The 15740-nt window shown below is 46.7% G+C and overlaps 1 long non-coding RNA gene across 1 annotated transcript in view; it reads left to right on the top strand.

Annotated features, from left to right (window-relative positions):
* LOC144494022 (uncharacterized) overlaps positions 1 to 15449 on the top strand; it is a 31404-nt gene extending 15955 nt beyond the window's left edge. Inside the window, exons 2-3 of the long non-coding RNA XR_013497810.1 lie at positions 12651 to 12725; positions 15337 to 15449. This is a non-coding gene — a long non-coding RNA (uncharacterized LOC144494022). The remainder of the gene's footprint in view (positions 1 to 12650; positions 12726 to 15336) is intronic.
* Positions 15450 to 15740: the final 291 nt, after the last annotated feature.

Consider the following 15740-nt stretch of genomic DNA (forward strand, 5'->3'; position numbering starts at 1 on the left):
TCAATGGAATTTTCCCATCCTGCCCGCCACGGGGATTGTAGGGGGCACACCAAGCAAAGGTCAGTTGACCTTGGGCAGGATTTTCCGGTTTTGGGGTGAGCGCGGCTGGAAAATTCCACCCCATGTCCATCAGTATGAGACAAATCATTTTAAACAGACCCCTGGAAGGGATGGAGTTTGTCACTGGGCCACAACACTGATCAAGCACAATATTGGAATTGTATCAGCTTGTGTGTAAATAAGTTTTGTGAAACCTGTGTAAAGTATCTGTATACAGTTAGGTACACACACACAACCTGAGAGAGATAGTGGCACAGTGGTGTTGTCACTGGACTAGTAATCCAGGTACACTGGATAATGCCGGGTAGGCGACCTGGGTTCGAATCCCACCAGGGCAGATAGTGAAATTTGAATTCCCTAAAAGTCTGGAATTAGAAGTCCAATGAAACCAATTTCTACCGTCATAAAAACTTATTTGGGATATTCATGTCCTTTGGGTGGCACGGTAGCACGGTGGTTAGCACTGCTGCTTCACAGCTCTAGAGACCTGGGTTCGATTCCCTGCTTGGGTCACTGTCTGTGTGGAGTTTGCACATTCTCCTCGTGTCTGCGTGGATTTCCTCCGGGTGCTCCGGTTTCCTCCCACAGTCCAAAGATGTGCGGGTTAGGTTGATTGGCCATGCTAAAAAAATTGCCCCGTAGAGTGCTGAGATGCGTAGGTTAGAGGGATTAGCGGGTAAATATGTAGGGATATGGGGGTAGGGCCTGGGTGGGATTGTGGTCGGTGCAGACTCGATGGGCCAAATGGCCTCTTTCTAGGGCGGCACGGTAGCACAGTGGTTAGCATTGCTGCTTCACAGCTCCAGGGACCTGGGTTCGATTCCCGGCTTGGGTCAATGTCTGTGTGGAGTTTGCACATTCTCCTCGTGTCTGCGTGGGTTTCCTCCGGGTGCTCCGGTTTCCTCCCACAGTCCAAAGATGTGCGGGTTAGGTTGATTGGCCATGCTAAAAATTGCCCTTAGTGTCCTGGGATGCGTAGGTTGGAGGGATTAGTGGGTAGATATGGGGGTAGGGCCTGGGTGGGATTGTGGTCGGTGCAGACTCGATGGGCCGAATGGCCTCTTTCTGTACTGTAGGGTTTCTATGATTTCTGTGCCTGGTACCTGTGTGCAGTAAACATGCACTGTGCTTTTGTAGAGGACCTGTATAAAGTACCTGAGGATGGTACCTGTGTAGCATACCTGTATTCAATAAAATGTACAGCACCTAGTTACAATTCCCGTTTACCAAAACGTGTACACCTATTTACAGGACCTCCGTACCGTACCTGGTTCCAGTACAATGTGGAAGATTTGCTGTGGTCGCTGTCAATGCATTTCAAACCGCAGCTTGTTGTGCCTGGCCCTATGTGGTGAACCATCGTTGGTTCCCACTGGATAGTGCTGAGCCAGGGGCTGGCCAGGACTACAACGATGTACATATGTTACTGTTGGATTGTGCTATTGTTGCTGTTGGGTTAGGGTGGGGTTGTTACACCTTTGTATGATAGTGTTGTGGCACATCCCAGTCGGGCTCCGCCTCCTGGGAGAGGTATAAGAGTCCCTGCTCTGGCCGGGACCCCTTCAGTCTGGGATAGTGTACATAAGTTCTGATAGCTTCATTAATAGTAAATAAAAGCCTTCATTTACTGAGCTTCGAGCCTCGTGTCTAAATTGATGTGCATCACCCTATGGCACCAGGTTTCTGTTGCTCTTTGCCATTTCCTTACGCCAGACCCCCAGTTGTTGCACTAAGTAGCAAATGGCATCAAAATGTTCCAAACTCTCGGAGGAAAATGACAAGCCTCCATTCTGACCACCCACTGAGTGATTTGGGCATTGCCAATCTTGTTTGGTGGACACCACTGCTCTGAAGTGGAGATCACTGCATCAAGTTTGTGATTGGGCACAGACGGCTCATCAGCTTACGGTTGATCTAGTTGCAAGAGAATATAGAAAAAATGAGCAGATTTACTCCTGAGCTTTTTGTAAGTCTCCACCACAAGAAAAATAAACATGCGACGCAGAAATTGTTCCTTATTCACTTGCTTTTGGATTTGATTTGATTTATTATTGTCACATAGAACATAGAAAAACTACAGCCCAAACAGGCCCTTCGGCCCACAAGTTGTTCCGAACACGTCCCTACCTTCTAGACCTACCTATAACCCTCCATCCTATTAAGTCCCATGTACTCATCCAGGAGTCTCTTAAAAGACCCTATTGAGTTTGCCTCCACCACCACTGACGGCAGCCGATTCCACTCGCCCACCACCCTCTGTGTGAAAAACTTCCCCCTAACATCTCCCCTGTACCTACCCCCCAGCACCCTAAACCTGTGTCCTCTCGTAGCAGACATTTCCACCCTGGGAAAAAGCCTCTGAGAGTCCACCCGATCTATTCCTCTCAACATCTTATACACCTCTATTAGGTCTCCTCTCATCCTTTGTCTCTCCAAGGAGAAAAGACCGAGCTCCCTCAGCCTATCCTCATAAGGCATGCCACTCAATCCAGGCAACATCTTTGTAAATCTCCTCTGCACCCTTTCAATCTTTTCCACATCCTTCCTATAGTGAGGCGACCAGAACTGAGCACAGTACTCCAAGTGGGGTCTGACGAGGGTCTTATACAGCTGCATCATGTATTAGCACACAGTGAAAAGTATTGTTTTTTGCATGCCATACAAACAAAACATACTGTTCATGGAGAAGGAAAAGAGAGAGTGCAGAATGTAGTGTTACAGTCATAGCTAGGGTGTAGAGAAAGGTCAACTTAATATAAGGTAGGTCCGTTCAAAAGTCTGATGGCAGCAGGGAAGAAGCTGTTCTTGAGTCAGTTGGTAGGTGACCTCAGACTTTGGACCAATCCAGAATTTGCGGGAAAAGTAGATGGATAGATTGTCTAAATAAGGAAGAGTTCTGAAAATTTCTGATGAGTCTGGGAGTGGCTGACTTTATTTCAAGACTGCATATGGGATTGTTACACTAGAGTGTGCAGTTTATCTAGCCCACTACTCCTCACGTTATACCATTAGATTAACAATTTAATTCACTCTCCAAAGTGGCCAATGCTGGAATCCGAAACAAAAACAGAAAATGCTGGAAAATCTCTGCAGGTCTGACTGTATCTATGGAGAGAGAATAGAGCCAATGTTTCGAGTCAGGACAGACTCAAAACGTTGGCGCCATTCTCTCTTCACAGATGCTGTTAGACCTGCTGAGATTTTACAGCATTTTCTGTTTTTATTTTGGATTCCAGCATCCGCAGTATTTTGCCTGTTGAGTGTAACCAGGCTCCTTTCAATAACTAAAAATGATTGATTTATTATGAAATGAAACTTCTTAAAAACAGTTGCAAGAACCAGTTAACATGCTATGTGACAATGCTATACAGATGAATGGGGGAAGATCGTTAAAAATGGACGCTGCATGGTCATAAATGTCAATAAGATCAAAACTGTCAATCCCTTTTTTAGTTTCTTTGCTCATTACTTGTACAAGTAGGGAACAATAAGTTCTCACTCAGTGTACCCGAACAGGTACTGGAGTGCGGTGACTGGGGGATTTTCACAGTAACTTCATTGCAATGTTGATGTAAGCCTACTTACTCAGGTAATTACAGGCCGGTGAGCCTGACGTCAGTGGTAGGGAAATTATTGGAGAGGATTCTTCGAGACAGGATTTACTCCAACTTGGAAATAACTGGACATATTAGTGAGAGGCAACATGGTTTTGTGAAGGGGAGATCGTGTCTCACTAACTTGATCGAATTTTTCAAGGAAGTGATGAAGATGATTGATGAGGGTAGGGCAGAGGATGTTGTCCACATGGACTTCAGTAAGGCCTTTGACAAGGTCCCTCATGGCAGACTGGTGCAGAAGATGAAGTCGCATGGGATCAGAGGTGAGTTGGCAAGGTGGATACACAACTGGCTCGATCATAGAAGACAGAGGATAGCAGTGGAAGGGTGTGTTTCTGAATGGAGGGCTGTGACAAGTGGCATTTCTCAGGGATCAGTGCTGGGACCTTTGCTGTTTGTAATATATATAAATGATTTGGAGGAAAATGTAACTGGTTTGATTAGTAAGTTTGTGGATGACACAAAGGTTGGTGGATTTGCGGATAGCGATGAGGACCATCAGAGGATACAGCAGGACATAGATTGGTTGGAGACTTGGGCGGAGAGATGGCAGATGGAGTTTAATCTGGACAAATGTGAGGTAATGCATTTTGGAAGGCCTAATACAGATAGGAAATATACAGTAAATGGCAGAACCCTTGACAGGCAGAGAGATCTGGGTGCACAGGTACACAGGTCACTGAGAGTGGCAACACAGGTGGAGAAGGTAGTCAAGAAGGCATACGGCACGCTTTGAGTTCAAAAATTGAGTTTAAAATTTGGCAAGTCATGTTGCAGCTTTATAAATCTTCATTAGGTCACGCTTGGAATATAATGTTCAATTCTGGTCGCCACACTACAGAAGGATGTAGAGGCTTTGGAGAGGGTACAGAAAAGATTTACCAGGATGTTGCCTTGTATGGAGGGCATTAGCTATGAGGAGAGGTTGGAGAAACCTGGTTTGTTCTCACTGGAACGACAGAGGTGGAGGGGCGACCTGGTAGAAGTCTACAAGATTATGAGGGGCATGGACAGAGTGGATAGTCAAAAGCTATTGTCAAAAGCCAGGGTGGAAGAGTCAATTACAAGGGGGCATTGGTTTAAAGTGTGAGGGGCAAGGTTTTAAGAAAATATATGAAGCAAGTTTTTTACACCGAGAATGGTGGGTGCCTGGAACTCGCTGCCAGGGGAGATAGTGGAAGCAGATACGAGAGTGACTCTTAAGGGGCGTCTTGACAAATACATGAATAGGATGGGAATAGAGGGATATGGTCCCCAGAAGGGTAGGGGGTTTTAGTTAAGTCGGGCACCATGGTCGGTGAAAGGTTGGAGGGCTGAAGAGCCTGTTCCTGTGCTGTAATTTTTTTTTGTTCTTTCTTTGTTCATTGTGACCAATACTAAAACTTTAACTTTTAAGATCCTGAGCTCAATTCACTCTATGAATTTGAGTGCAAAACTTAGGCTGAAGTTCCTGGTTGTGCACCGAGGGAATGCTCTGCTGCTGGGGGTATGATTTGTAGGATGAGTTGTTCGACCAAGGTCCTGTCTGCCTCTCTAAAAGATCCCATGGTACCATTATGGAGTAGGGGACTTCTGATCAGTATCTTGGCCACTTATTATTTCTCGACTCACATCACTAAAAGTGGTTGATAGAGCGAGTATCATCTTGCTGTTTGCAGGACCTTGCAAATTGGTTGCTGTGCTTCTGACACACAATAGTGAGTACACTTGGAAAAGTACTTCATTGACTGTAAAACTCTGTACATCCTGAGGTGGTGACATTAATTTTATAAGTCCAAATCTTTATTTAGTTGGCTTGTGAAAGAAGACCACTGGGACATTGGATAGAACTGTATTTGCTGAGTTTGCTCAAATCAACGTACAGATGGAGAAGTGGACTCTTCGTATGGTTTACAATGTTGACTCCAATTGAGGCCCTGTAAGTAGCCACTTAAGGGCCGATTCCCACCCAACCTCAATTATCCGGGAGGCGTTCAGGGGCAGGGAGGAGCCCGAAAATGAGCCATGTTCAGGCCTCAAGTGGGAATGGGTGGGGGCCTCTGCGATGACTTCAGCCAGGCTAATGAGGTTGGCTTGCTAGAGTATGAACTGCCTGATGAGTCCTTCCTTTCGACTTTGTTTTTGGTTCGGGCTGTTCCCCCTTCCTTTTGGGGAGCTGCCCCTTTTAATTTGTCCCTAAGTTAATTTGAGTTCGTATATTTGGTTAGTGTCAAAAGACATGCCTGATGAGTCCTAATTGATGGTTAAATTAGGGGGCCTCATGCTCCCTGTTAAAGCAGGTGTGTCAAACTCCCAGCTTGCATTCAGCAGGGAGCAATTGGAGAGCTGGCTGTGTACAGATGTATGGTGTAAATAAAGTAACTTGGTGACGGGACTTTCGCTTCCATGGAGTTATTAAAGTGGCGACGAGGAAAAAGGAGTGGCCTGAAGGAACTTGCATATTGAGGGTAAGCCATTGTTGAGAAAACATGCCGCTATTTGGGAAGCTGGACTCTTTTGACCCCGCAGTGGAGGACTGGGCCCAGTATGTGGAAAGGATGAAATATTTCTTCAGGGCAAATGACATATCCTCAGATGAGAAGCAAAGGGTTATCCTGCTGACTGCGTGTGGACCAGCAGCTTTTGCAATTATGCGCAATGTAATGTTTCCGGAGGCACCAGACACAAAGTCTTTCCAAGAGTTGTCAAACTTAGTTCAAGAATATTATGACCCAAAGCCACCCCGATCCTGCGGAGGTACCGTTTTTACTCCACATTTAGAGAAGCGGAGGAATCAATCACCAGTTTCCTAACAAGGCTAAGACATCTGATGGAGGCTTGCAAATTCGGGGAGACACTAAATGAGATGCTCCAAGACTGGTTGGTGTGCGGAATTAACGATATGACTATACAGAAACGCCTGTTGGTGGAGGCCGAACTGGATTATAAACAGGCATTACAGCTGGCCTTGTCATTAGAAAAGCGGAGTGCATGAACTCCAAGGTATCCCGATGGAGGTAGAGGCCAACACCAGGGAGACTGGGTTAGGGGATTACCACTACGGAGCAGGCCACTACATAGCGGTCCTCCGGAAGGATTCAGATACGAGGGAGCCCAAGTCCGCCTATAGAACTGCACCTAGACAAGGTCAAGTTAAGCCCAGAGTGACAGCAGTTCCTGTAGAGTCCCACCCGACATGACATTGCGTTGGCTGCCGGTGTCAGGATGCACAGAGGAAAAGCACGTCTCCTAAACCAACATGGCCGAAAAGAACACGTAGGCCGAGGGACAGGAGAATGCACAACCTGGAAGCTCCCACTACCTCTGACGAGGAACAGCTACTGTGCGTAGCGGTGACAAAATCAGAATCCATCAAATTGTCAGTGAGACTGAATGGATGTCCAATTTTAATGGAGGTCGACACAGGCGCAGCCGTATCGGTCAGAGGGGAGACAGTGTTTAACAAGATACTCACTGGACTCCAACCCTTAGCCCTGACCAAAACTTTGGCAAGGTTGAGGACCTATACAGGGGGACCACTGAAAGTGATGGGTACAACCCATGTGCCAGTTGCTTATGGGAAACAATTAGTTAGACTCCCATTAATGGTAATGAAAGGTTCGGGACTGAGCCTATTAGGGTGAAATTGACTAAAAGAGATTCGGCTAGATTGGACAAATATCTTCCAGCTGGAAAATGGTCGCCTGAGTGAGGCCCTCAGCAAATATCCACAGGTTTTTCAGGAAGGCCTCGGGACAATCAAAGGAGTCGAGGCAAAATTGCACCTCGATCCGGAGGCTGTCCCAAAGTTTTGCAAAGCTCGACGAGTACCATTTACATTAAGGGAAAAGATCGATGGGGAAATCAAAAGATTACAGCATGAAGGAATAATAAAACCGGTCCAGTTTTTGGAATGGGCGGCACCCGTGGTTCCTATCTTAAAGCCGGATGGCTCAGTGCGCCTTTGTGGTGATTTCAAACAGACGATAAACTGTTACTCTCAGCTAGACAAATACCCAATTCCCAGGATTGAGGGCCTGTACGCAAAGTTGGCAGGAGGACACCTATTCACAAAACTGGACATGAGCCAGGTATACCAGCAACTACGGCTGGACAAGGATTCGCAAAGATTTACCACAATAAATACGTTGAAAAGCCTGTTTCAGTATAGAAGATTGCCCTTCGGGGATTTGTCAGCTTGTGCCATATTCCAAAGGACCATGGAGAGCATCCTACAGGGGTTACCACAGTTTGCCATTTACCTAGAAGATGTCCTCATTATGGGTAAAACAAGGGCGGAACATCTGCAGAATCTGGAGGAAGTTCTCAGGAGATTTGCAGCAGTGGGAGTGCATTTGAAAAGAGAGAAATGCGTCTTTTTAGCACCACAAGTAACCTACCTCGGGTACAAAGTGGATAAGTCAGGCCTACATCCTCTGGAGGATCGGGTGCGAGCAATAAACGACGCCCCAGCTCCCACAACCATCCAGGAGCCACGGTCGTTTTTAGGACTGGTAACTTACTATGAGAAATTCATACAGATCCATTCTGGATCCCCTCCACCAGTTGCTGAAAAAGGGACAAACTTGGGAATGGTCGGCCCACCAGGACAGGGCCTTCAAGAAAATTAAACAGCAACACTCATCTGAAAATGTATTGGTATATTATGACCCCAAGAAGGAATTGGTACTCACCTGTGACACGTCCCCATATGGAGTGGGCGCAGTCCTGACACACAGGTGGCAGAACAGACTAGAGCGGCCAATAGCGTTCGCCTCCAGGACCCTGGCAATGGCAGAGCGAAGATATGTTCAGATTGAAAAGGAAGGACAGGAGGTAATCTTCGCAGTCAAAAAATTTCACCAGTATTTATATGGGCGGAAATTTATGATTGTAACAGACCATAAACCCTTGCTGGGCCTACTGAAGGAAGACAAAGCAGTGCCGTCGATAGCGCAGCCCAGATCCAAAATTGGGCATTATTGCTGGCGGCATATCAGTATCAGTTGGAGCACCGACCAGGGACTAGAGTGGCAAATGCCAATGCCTTAAGCCAGTTTCCGTTACCGGACACCCCACCATTGGTACCCAGAATGGAAGAGACCGTGATGACGCTAAACTTTATGGATACCCTCCCGATGGATGCACACAATATACGCCAGTGGACGCTGAAAGACCCTGTATTGGCGAAGGTAAAGCACCTGGTGCTAACAGGGCAGCTGGAAAGACCGGTCCATCCACAGTTCCACCCATACTGGAGCAGGAGGGAGCAGATCATGGTGGAAGACGGGATACTGCTGTGGGGAGCACGGGTCATTGTCCCAAGGCAGGGCCATCGGGACATACTGGCCAAACTGCACCATGGGCACCCGGGAGTATCAAAAATGAAGATCCTGGCCAAGAGTTACGTCTGGTGGCTTGGTCTGGACGCAGACACAGCAAAACTAGTAGGACAGTGTCAGAAGTGCCAACAGGAGCACAAGGCACCACCGGCAGCACCCGTGGGAATGACCAGGCAGACCATGGTCGTGACTCCATGTCCATTTTGCAGGCCCATTTATGGGGTCCATGTTTCTGGTGATAATAGACGCCCATTTCAAGTGGTTAGACGTCTATAAACTAAACTCAGCAAACACAACAGCAACCATTGAGAAACTGCGCACCTCGTTCGCAACGCATGGGAGCCCAGAGGTATTAGTTTCCGATAATGGTTCAGTGCTCACCAGCCTAGAGTTCACTAAAATTTATGAAATCAAATGGGATCTGGATCATCAAGATGGCACCTTATCACCTGGCATCAAATGGGTTAGCGGGGAGAGCAGTCCAAACATTAAAGGCCGGGTTGAAAAAACAGCCAGCAGCCTCATTAGAGACAAAACTCTCAAGGTGGTTATTTGACTATAAGACCACTCCACATGCCACCATGGGAACTGCGCCAGCAGAGTTACTGATGGGCAGATGGCCCCGCACCAGACTGAGCCTGTTGTTGTCAAACCTGGGAGGAAAGGTGGAAAGACACCAGGAAGCCCAATGCAAGGGCCATAACAACACTCGCCGAGAGAGGCACCTTGAAGCGGGGGAGAGAGTTTGGTCAGAAATTATGCAAATGGACCCGCCTGGGTAACCGGTCTAGGACAGGACCGGTATCCTACCGAGTACGCTTGGGCAAGGCAGTGGTAAGGAAACACCTGGACTAGGTCTGGGCCGCAAGCTCTCCACCCATTCTGGAGCCGAGTCTGCCCTGCAGCCCTAAGGATGAGCAGAGTCCCCCTCGACAAGCCAGTACCGCCTCCCCTGCACCCTTGATGGGGACCTGAGCGTCCGAAATGGACACGGGACGAAGCTGCAGCGATTCCCCTACCACCTGAAGTGGACGAGGAACCAGACCTCCGGCATTCGCAGAGGAAGAGACGGGCGCCCAACCGTTACACACCGCCAACATCAGAGGCTGAGTTGGAGGATCCTGACCCGGTGCTCAAGCGGAGGAAAAGATCCCCGAGGGAAGCAAACCGAGGGGATTCAGGGGGGACGAGTGTGATGACTTCAGCCAGGCGAATGAGGTTGGCTTGCTAGAGTATGAACTACTTGATGAGTCATAATTCATGGTTAAATCAGGGAGCCTCATGTCACTATTTAAAGCAGGTGTGTCAGACTCCCAGCCTGCATGTCAGCAGGGAGAAACTGGAGAGCTGGCTGTGTACAGATGTATGGTGTAAATAAAGTAACTTGGTGACGGGACTTTCACCTCCGTGAAGTTAATACAGCCTCCATCAGTAGGCTCCTTTTAAGATCGATCCAGAAAGCCTGGCTCCTTCTGGTCGCCTTGAGGCCCTCGCACTAAGTTGGTCCTGAACCCATGGACTTCGGCTCTGGGGCCTGCCTGCAGCCCCAGTTCTGTCCACTGCAGCTTCTGGCGCTGCTGAACTGATGGCCAAGCTGATTGGCCGCTGCTCTCTGAAGTGGGACTTCCTCCCGAATGAAGAGCTTGTTGGAATGTCTTCTCCACAGACTCCTTGGATGGTGGGAGGGGAGCCCGTCATCCTAAAAGTCCTGGCCCAGGGTATTTCTGTTTGGTAACCAGAGGTGAGATTCTCCAGCCTCCCCTCAGCAATTTTCCTGTCTTGAGAGGTGGCATGCCATTCCCTGGGGGTGAGATCTTCTGGTCCGGTCGCTGTCAATGTTAATTCCCATTGAAGCCACCCCATGCTGCTGGGAAACCTACGGCAGAGAGTGTGTCGCTGGCCAGACTAGAGATCCCTTCGGTATGAAAAGCCAGAGAGTTCCATCCAGGGACTTCCTTCAGATGTACACTGGCAAATTGAAATCTCCATTTGTGCCAAATTCCACTCCTAAGGCTGTCCAAGTTGTTAATTCTTTGATCATTAGAAGGAGGCATACACTCTGATCCACACAGCATTTGATTGAAGTTTAAGTTGTAATTGGGAGCTCTTAGATTTTAGTATTAATCTGATTCTGAACCTGGCTGAATTGTTGCCATGTGCTCCAGTCGCTTGATCGATGCTTTGGCTATTGTGTTTGCTTGAAGGTAAGTGGGATGAAAGATTATTTGTCGACTGAGGTGGAACCATGCTTTCAACTTGTTTTGTCGTATCTTGTCTACAATATGCTAGTGCAGTGTAATTATTTCATAACCTTTTAAACCTTTCTCATCTGTAGCTAAATTCAACTGTCATGTTGCTAGGAATCCACATTTATATTTAATAAGGGGATTAACTCAATGTACTTAGCAATGCATTTATTGCAGAGATTGGGTTCCAAAGTACTGTTGTAATTAAGTACTCTTAAACAACGGGTTCCTCTCGGGACCATTTACAGTTCGAGGACTTGTGCACAATTGAGTCAGAAGCAAAATGATTGTAAAATGTCTGTGCCCAGAGGGTGGAAAACTGCTCAGTATGTTTGCTCTGGGATAAGAAATATTCACACAAAATCAGGCACAAATTACAGAGTTGGAACGAGGAAGTGTGGGAGTCAGATGAAACCTTTTCAACAAAAGATGAAGAATAGTAGGATACTGTATTAGGGAAAGGCATGGAAGTAAACAGATTTTAGAGACATTGGAAGGCACTGGGACTGGAATAAGTGGGACTGGTCAATAAAATAAAGACAGTAAGAAGTCTCACAACACCAGGTTAAAGTCCAACAGGTTTATTTGTTAACAAAAGCCACTAGCTTTCGGAGCGCTGCCCCTACGTCAGGTGAGTGGGAGTTCTATTCACAAACAGGGCATACAAACACTCTCTCCACTCACATTGTCTGTACCTTTAAGACAGTATTCCATGTGTGGCCTTACCAATGTCTTGTACAACTTCAACAAGACGTCCCAACTCCTGTATTCAATGTTCTGACCGATGAAACCAAGCATGCCGAATGCCTTCTTCACCACTCTGTCCACCTGTGACTCCACTTTCAAGGAGTTATAAACATGTACCCCTAGATCTCTTTGTTCTGTAACTCTCCCCAGCACCCTACCATTAACTGAGTAAGTCCTGCCCTGGTTCAATCTACCAAAATGCATCACCTCGCATTTGTCTAAATTAAACTCCATCTGCCATTCGTCAGCCCACTGGCCCAATTGATCAAGATCCCGTTGCAATTGGAGATAATTTTCTTCACTGTCCACAATCTTGGTGTCATCTGCAAACTTATGAACCATGCCCCCTATATTCTCATCCAAATCATTAATATAAATGACAAATAACAGTGGGCCCAGCACTGATCCCTGAGGCACACCGCTTGTCACAGGCCTCCAGTTTGAAAAACACCCTGACAGAAGCCAATTTTGTATCCATTTAGCTATCTCACCCTGGATCCTGTGAGATTTAACTTTATGCAACAACCTACCATGCGGTACCTTGTCAAAGGCCTTGCTAAAGCCCTTGTGGACAACATCAACTTTGTTTTCATCAAAAATTTGTTTTTATATCGCATGCTATCAAACATTGCCTTTTCTCCCTTTGCCTATGCTCACAGATGCCTTATGTCCAACTATTGAGTCAGAAGAACTTCAATCCAAACAATCACAATGGCAGCACATTGAAGTTTCAGGTAAATCCTATTAAGTTGTTATCGTTGCTTCCAGAATTTATTTCAATTTTTAAAAAACCCACTGATGATTGTTGTTCATTTTGTTTGTATCAGAGTTTAATACTATTAGAGACATCTGTTTACTGCTGACAATTCTATTGATGTTTTGAAAAGTCTCCAGTAATGTAGCATGGGAAAGTAGGAGTTCATCACTTCAATGATCGTTCTATTTGAAGAACAGTCTTTAGTCTATAAAAAGGTCTTGCTTTTCCCAAATCTCCTTTGCAGTAACTAAGTCATAATTATGTCCTGTAGAACAATATAATTGCACTATTGGAAAATATTGATATTAAAAGTTTATTTATTAGTCACAGGTAAACTTACATTAAGACTGCAATGTCAGTGCGGAGTCTGCACATTCTCCTCTGGGTGTGAAGATGTGCAGGTTAGGTTGATTGTTCATGCTAAATTGACCCTTAGTGTCAGGGGGATTAGCAAGAATAAGTAATGGGGATAGGGCCTGGATGGGACTGTTGTTGGTGCAGGGATGATGGGCAGAAAGGCCTCCTTTGGCACTGTAGGGATCATATGATTCTATGTTCCAGTTTCCTCCCACAGATCAAAAGATGTGCTGGTTAGGTGAAATATTTTCACTGGTGTGGGTGTCCACTGTCACGGGCATAAAGAAATACAGCAGACCATTTTTCAATCAAACAAGCCATTCTCCTGCATTAGAGCTCATAAGAGATGCACAAGGGACTTCTGGTGGGATTCCTGGCATCACAACAGTGGGGAGAGCTGATTTCCACCAGCATCTGAAGCAGTGGCCAGGAGCCTTAACAGGATAGGAATCTCGCACAAACTGCATTTGCAGAGACGGATACCTCCAATAGACATATTGGATGCCACTCGGAGAGAGATGTGACTGCTACAAGGTCCCTTTCCTCCATCTGGGTATTGACCACCCCTCCCTGGGGTCCATCAGTGCTTCGCACATGGCCCCAAAATGTTTTGTGTGCAAGACCTCAAAACCTCAGGCCCCACTCCTGTCACCATTTGGAAAGTTTAAAGTTGATTTATTAGTGTCACAAATAGGCCTTTACATTAGCACTGCGATGAAGCTGCTGTGAAAATCCCCTAGCCGCCACACTCTAGCCCCTGTTCAGGTACACTGAGGGAGAATTGAGCTTGGCCAATGCACCCAACCAGCACGTCTTTCGGATTGTGGGAAGGAACCCGAGCACCCGGAGGAAACCCACGCAGACCAGAAAGAACGTGCAGACTCCGCACAGACAGTGACCCAAGTCGGGAATCGAACCTGGGTCCCTGGCGCTGTGAGACAGCAGTGCTAACCACTGTGCTACCAGGCCGCCCAAGAAGGAAGGTGTTGTCAAAGGTGCCCTGCAGTGTATTTTGCAGATGCTGCGCACTGCTGCCACTATGCAATAGTGTTGGAGGGGATGCCAGTCAAGTAGGCTGCTTTGTCCTGGATAGTGTTGAGTTTGAGTGTTGTTGGAGCTGTACTCATTCAGGGCAAGTGGAGAGTATTCCATTACACTCCTGACTTCTTTGTAGATGCTGGACAGGCTTTGGGGATTAGGAGGTGAATTACTCATCACTGACTGAGTTAATTCGACAGGTTAGGAAAAGGAGCAACAGAATTAATTTCAGTTTTAAGTTTATTTATTAGTGTCACAAGTAGACTTACATTCACACTGCAATTAAGTTACTGTGAAAATCCCCCAGTCGCCACATTCCAGTGCCTAATCGGGCACATTGAGGGAGAATTTAGCATGGCCAATGCACCTAACCAGCACCTAACTAGTTTTTCGGACTGAGGGGGGACACTGGAGCGCCCAGGGGAAACCCATGCAGACATGGGGGAGAAGGTGCAGATTCCGCACGGATAATCACCCAAGCTGGGAATCGAACCTGGGTCCTTAGCGGTGTGAGACAGCAGTGCTAACCACTGTGCCATCATGCTGTCCTTAACTGATAAGATTGATCAGGGCAAGGAGCAGCGGAATCAAACAAACAAGAGCAAAATCTAGGACTAGGATTGAGATAGTGACACCAGAAGTGATCATTTTGTCAAATAGCCCTATAGGGCAGCACTGTGGCACAGTGGTTAGCACTGCTGCATCACAGCGCCAGGGATCTGGGTTCAATTCTGGCCTCAGGTCACTGTTTGAGCGGAGTCTGCACGTTCTCCCCGCGTCTGTGTGGGTTTCCTCCGGGTGCTCCGGTTTCCTCCCACAGTCCAAAGATGTGCAGATTAGGTTGATTGCCCATACCAAATTAACTCTAGTGTCAGGGGAATTAGCAGGGAAAAATGCGAGGAAAGGGCCCAGGTGGGATTGTGGTCGGTGCAGACTCGATGAACCGAATGGCCTCCTTCAGCACTGTAGGGATTCTATGGATTCTATTCTAGTAAGAGTAATGGAGGTGAAAATCTTGGAATCAATTAAATGGAGAAGTACTTTAGGATATTTATGGAGGGGCTGAATGGACACCCATACCCTTAATTATCTACTGATTGGGGGACAATGATATGCAAGCACTCTGTCAGCAGTGTTACGCAGTGTATCCATTGTGTATACTGATTTGTATGGATGTATGCTCTTTATTTCAGGGTTTGATCTTGTGAAGAGATTTTCATTGATACGTTCGACAGGAAGCAAAGAATCTCAAGCTCCCACGATTATCCGAATGGGAAGAAAACTGTTGGTCAAACACACACAGTAGGCACTATGATTTTTCTTTTGTTTGTTTTTCAGTCAAGTTGGCATTTGTTTAAAATAATGAGCTGGATTTTGCAGCCAGTGCTGAGTGGGTGGGACTTGCTGTTTATTCCACTCTATTTGCATACGGATCTCCTAAAGTTTTTGCTCTGGAAAACGGTGGTGATTAGCAATCTATTTTGACACTGGGCTCTCTAGAGGGACCCTGGGCAACAGGACAAGCAAATGCACATCTCATTAGTGATTCTGCAGTCAGATCAGTTAATGAGCAGGACAGACCCTGAAGCAGGATGTG

This window comes from Mustelus asterias, chromosome 5 (genome assembly GCF_964213995.1).
Source record: "Mustelus asterias chromosome 5, sMusAst1.hap1.1, whole genome shotgun sequence".
In the NCBI taxonomy this organism is placed as follows: Eukaryota; Metazoa; Chordata; class Chondrichthyes; order Carcharhiniformes; family Triakidae; genus Mustelus; species Mustelus asterias.